This window comes from Cryptomeria japonica, chromosome 10 (genome assembly GCF_030272615.1).
Source record: "Cryptomeria japonica chromosome 10, Sugi_1.0, whole genome shotgun sequence".
Taxonomy (NCBI): domain Eukaryota; kingdom Viridiplantae; phylum Streptophyta; class Pinopsida; order Cupressales; family Cupressaceae; genus Cryptomeria; species Cryptomeria japonica.
Window position 1 is genome coordinate 740,913,852 of NC_081414.1, and position 5,944 is coordinate 740,919,795.

At 33.8% G+C, this 5,944-nt stretch overlaps 1 pseudogene; it reads right to left on the bottom strand.

Annotated features, from left to right (window-relative positions):
• Positions 1-1,401: 1,401 nt before the first annotated feature.
• On the bottom strand, positions 1,402-5,669 carry LOC131066176 (uncharacterized oxidoreductase At4g09670-like; annotated as a pseudogene).
• Positions 5,670-5,944: the final 275 nt, after the last annotated feature.

Sequence of the window (5,944 nt, forward strand, 5' to 3'; positions counted from 1 at the left end):
TTAACAAGAATCCATCTAGGAGTCGAAAGGGCAACAACTTCATCAAGGATAGCTTCAGGAGTCCAAGCGAGGGCTCGAAACGTAGTGTTACCAACAGTCCAGTACTATTTTTTGAGAATAGCAGATTGAGATTCATGGTTATTAAAAAAGATAACAAATAATCCCTTCTAGATCTAACGATAGAATGAAATGTGATAGCCGAGTTTTAGGTTCCAGTAGTTATGGAACCAATCATCTAAAAATTTCCTAGGAGGAACCTTATCAATTTCAACTGCAGAAAAGAAAATAGCAGAGTTCCTCAACCTATCCTTTTCTTTCAGAATTTCCACTATCATTTTAGGGTTCGGAGATACATCGAATGAGGAAAGGTTCCCAGGGTTCTTACCTATTTATCGGGCTTCATTGCTAGATGCGGCAGTAAACCTCGCGCTGGCGCTAATAGTAGGTGCGGAGTTCGCCACCGCCTCTAGGAAGGATTTGGGCTTAACAGGAGCTACAGACTACAGAGGCGAAGGATTAACTTCCTTTGAAGTCGAGGCTTGGATATCATTTTTTCCCTTTGAATTAGGATGCGATAAAATTGGGGGAGGTTTGTTAATGGCGGGTATGGGTACTATCGATTGGCAGGGAGGAGAGAGGGAAGAATTAATGTTAGTGGGAGATGAAACCATAGAAAGATCACACCTGTTTGCAACGTTTGCATTGAAGATGGCGCCAACCGCATGGTCGACAGAACATTCAAAATTTGTGACGCCAGTAGAACCGTAAGATCCGTCAACTTGCATTTGTGAGTCACCACCTATCATCGTCGAAGAGTCTCCAAAATCAATCTCACCAATATATTCTACTATTGTTTTAATCTTGTTATATTATCAAAGGTAACTACCAAGATTTTCATAACTAATTAATAATCAATTAATTAACATCAAAATATTTTCACTTAATTTCAATAATAATGGAAAAATTTATTTATCATAGTTACCTTGTAACATATATCAAATAAAAAAATATTATAATGAAATTGCATGAGGATTAGATATAGATTATAAATAATTAAAAAATTAAAATATACTAAATATTATTTTAATGTACCTAAGAAATTGCCTAAAAAACAATTGAATAATAAGGAATTAATGAAAATTGCAGTGTAAGAAAGAGAACTTGTGACGTAAAGTTCATTGAAATACTTCATAGCGTAAACAAAACCAAGCCTTCCTGGAAGATGCATTTACAACATTTAGCAGTATCTATGTTTTCCTTGAGATGGAGGGCCATAGAGAATCAAGCTTTCCTCTAGAATCTTGGATACCCTTCACCAGCCTCACAAATTCTCGAACCGTCAAAGTTTCCAGTGGAAGCAGTGCTGTAACTGTGTTCTCATTAGGCCTCGGGCCCCAAGAGCTACCATTTCCCATACTTCGTGTTTGTAGAAGAGAAAAATGATACATTATTCTTCTCATAGGGAAACACAAAATCATGAAGACGCAGAATTCCTTTAGACCCAAAGAAACTTAAATTCATTGCCATAGAAGAGTGAAATGATCAATGGAAAGTTGCCACCCTCCCATCTTGCCATGAGAAAGTAGCCCCACAAGATGTAATCACTCCACCTTCATTGAAAACATGTCTGGGATGTACAATCACACTCTGAGGAATTTCTTATTCTTTAGCCCATAAATTGCCCAAATGCAATACCATCCAATATTACTCAATGCACCAAGTGCATCCAAATCTGGTTTAGCCCATATGTCCTCCTCAAAGAACTTACCTGAGGTGGCATACAAGAAAGTACTCTGCACCTGCAAATAATAATGGAAATGCATTGTTCATTAGTTGCAACATTCCTAAATGGTAAAAGTAAGAGTAATCTATATCCACATCATTATTTTGTTTAGTGTAGAAAAATCCATTGTCATCAAACATGCAGATGTAGAGAAAAAAACCTAGTTGACTCTTTGACTCTAGTATGTATGTTATATGTTGGAATGTGAAGTTCATATTGGGGTCTGATCTAGCAGTGGTTGAGTCATCTTGGATTCTCATCTAGATGTGGTTGAGTCATCATGGATTCTCATTTAGTAAGTCGTTAGGCGTCCCACCAGAGGTGCCAAATTTTTTGAGACTTACTATAAATAGAAGGTTTTGTTAGGAGACTTGCTATAAATAGTAATTTAGATATGTGTTTTACATGTAGTTGTGCAAGTCATACTTGCTATATTTAGTAAGTTTTCTTCAATTAGGACTCTACAACTCGATTGTTTCATGCAGCTCAAAATTTGATGTACAATTTTTGAAGATTGTTGCAACTCTGTAAATAGTGACAATCAACATGAAAGATATTTTGCCCATAGTTTTTTACTATATATTTTTACCAGGTTTTTCCACATAAATTTGAATGTTATGTTTTATTGTTGTTCTCTATAATTTCTGCACTTATTAGTTTTCTTCAATTAGGACTCTACAACTCCGTTGTTTTATGCAGCTCGAAATTTGATGTACGTTCTGAGAATCAATATGAAAGATATTTTGCTCATAGTTTTTTATTATATATTTTTACCAGACTTTTCCAATAACAAATTGTAATGATAATTACCAATATTTTAGCAAAGGGTGATGGACCATTAACCTAAAATATGTAGAAAAATCAGAATAAAAAGTAATCTGTGAAATAGATTACTCAAATTTTAGGAAAGAATGATAGTTTACCTTCGAAACATATATTTTAAATTTTCATTTGTTTAAATGAACCATTACCAACTTGAGATCTCCAAGAAGGTCTGGGTTTCGAACAAAGGCCTCTAGGATGGTGCATCAACATGGTGCCATCCAGAATTAGACTCCATTATTATTACAAGCCTCTATGATGGTGTCAAGGTCTTCAACACGAAGTGCATGGGGCTTCTCCAGAAGAATATGTTTCTTCTTGTGGGCAGCCTTGAGAATCCATTCCAGGTACAAGGATGTAGGAAGAGGAATATACAGTGCATCCACACAAGAATCATCCAAACTTTACTACTTTCTTTTCTGCAATTTCTCGTTGACGACAAAACCTTTTGCGAATCTGTGTTAGGCTACGCAACTGCAATACACATTCCCAGGAGAAAGAGTTTAAGGAGAGGGTCCCACACGCAAGCAATCCATGTGAGTTGACAACAATACATCATTTATTTACGGGAGGAGTTCACGGGATCCTTTCTACTGTGAAAAATGGATTTTATTGTTTAAATTAAAATTTTATGCTTGATTGTCTGGAGCTTTTGTAGCCTGGTGCTCTCGAAATCTCCGTATTCCCGCATGCAATCATAGACCCCACCGTTGATGTCACTGAAAAATGACCATATTTTTTATGTATTTTTAAATAGCAGCCGTTAGATTATAGACAATTGTAAGATAATCATAGCCGAGAAAACTGGAAACTTCAACCCTTGTAACTATAAATCTGATCCATTAGGTTGACTGTAGATTATAAAAGGATTCATTGTCATTAATATTTTTTTTTATTCAGAAGGTGTATCTCATATGAAGTGAACGGGCTGTTTTTTTCATCTAACGGCCAGCAGTAGTTGGAAAGGGAAGCAAGACGAATGAAACAGTCTTAGCAGTCCATACTTTCATAAACATTTTCACTCGCAGAGGTACGTTTTCGCTGGCAGAGGTACAATGGTGTCGTGCGTAAAAAAGTGGAATGACGAAACCATTGAAGGGACATAAAACCATTAAAATAATATGAAACCAAAATGCCTTTGACTGTCGTTCAAACATAATCACACTCCTGTCCTGAGAGTTACGCATCTGATTAGGCCAGGCTTAACCAACACACACTAAGCCTTTGACCGCTTAGATGGCTATGGGCCAAGTCTTTCCACTTGAAATACCATTCCCATCCATTCCGTCCAAACAAACCTCACCGTTAAAAATTCGAAGTACTCTCTGCCTGTGCCAAAATGAGAACTTCAGAACATGGTAGACATCCATCAAAGCATAACCACTAATTTTAATTGATATGTTTTACCTTAATTTTACCATATATGTTTTACCCTTAATTTTATGGAATCAGTTTATTAGTCTAAAAAAGTATGAACAATTGAATAAAAGTTTTGGTTCAGCTTTGTTAAACTCTAAGATAAATGCTAGCTATTGGATATGATAATGAGTTCTTTGAAGGGGACATATGACCAAATGTAAATAAAATATTCTCTTAACTTTTGGGTTTCTTAATTTCTAGAGCAATTAATACTTTCTAAAGAGGTCTACTATGAATACTATTTATTCCCCAAAATTGAAGGATTTCTTGGATATTGATTAACTTGGTTCTTTTAGTTGTATGAATCACCTGGTAGTTACTTTTGAACTATCCTATTGAATTAAATCTTTACACTAATTTATTTGGCCTTCTAATTTTAAATTGCAAGAATGACTATACCAAATATTTAGGTAATTCTAGTATTGATACATGTGATGCTTTAGTTGATCCAACACAAAAGAACTTGTTATAATAATCTCAGATATTTTTCTCCCATTGTCATGATATTTCTATGAAGTTTGAACTTAAACAAGTTTCTACTAAAATCAAATAGTTTCTCAAAATTCTCTATTCATTTTGTAGTTGCAAGACATTATGAGTGATCACCAAGTTCTTTGATCAATCAGAGGTAAAGTTTGTTCCTCTTGATTGATTGAATGAATTTATGTGTGGGCCAATTCTTCTTTGCAAAAAAATAACTGGCAACTTGTAAAAGAAAGATAAAGGAAAGCACCCTCAACTTCTAGTGCATCCTATTCATGTGGCATTCACCATTTAATAGTGTCAATTTAAGTTAATATATCTTTATTCGTCATTACCTTAGTTTTCTTTAGGTAATATATCTTTATTCGTCAAGGCTAGCTAATGCATTCAAAGAGTTAACCCTCATTAGTATACATTTTTCATAGGGAATTCATAAGCCTTTATTTCAATTCTTCCTCATAAGATAGATACACTTACCCAATCCTTCCTACATATAATTTGAGATTTAGAGCATAGGTTTCCGTATGAAGTATGGTGTTTACAATGTTCTATAATTGTATCACAATGGGCCTAATATTCTTCTTATCAAATCTCAAAGTAGGATCACTAGTTTGAATGTTTCTAAATTTTGTCCAAGCATGCTATCAAGTGTCTTATAAATCTATCAATGTCTCGAAGAGTTTATCTTAACATATCTTATGATTTGTGCACTAGGTAACATAAAGGAGAATCCTATTTGCAAGTGCAAAAAAGTTTTAAAAATTATAATTTAAAATAATGATTAAGATTGAAATGCAAAAGAGTGTATTCTATTACAAATAAGGAAAATAATTTTATGAGTTATAAAATTAATAGATTATTTTTTCAGTTAAAACAAAATTTAATAATTTCTTACTCATTATATAAATTTGAAACCATCATCAAGGATGTTTTTTTTACACTTATTCATTTTATTGTGCCAACCTCTAGCTATCAATACCAATTGTAATTGACCACTATAAATTGCATAGGCTCTTCCACCTCAACCATTCTGTTTAACAAAACAAAGTAGGCATAATATGTAATATCTATAAGGTTGAATAATTATTTACTTGAAATTATCTAAAAGTGAGATGGGATAGTTGTAAATGAACATATATGCATCTCTAGCTTCTGCCACCATTATCTCAACTTAATATATCTTCCTAATGATATTAATACCTTGTCAGGTGCATGATTATAACATGGCATCTAGAAAATGTGGTTTCAGCAACCTTTCCCCATTAAGCAAACTAACTTACATTCATGCATTGAATTTTTCACAAATTGTAAAATATTAGAGGCCCCAACATCTTCCTTAACATCTTTCACAATTTGAAATTGGAAGTTTGCACCATTCCTTTTCATTGAACAATCAATAGCTCTAATAAAATAAGATACAATTAAAACTTGTGACAA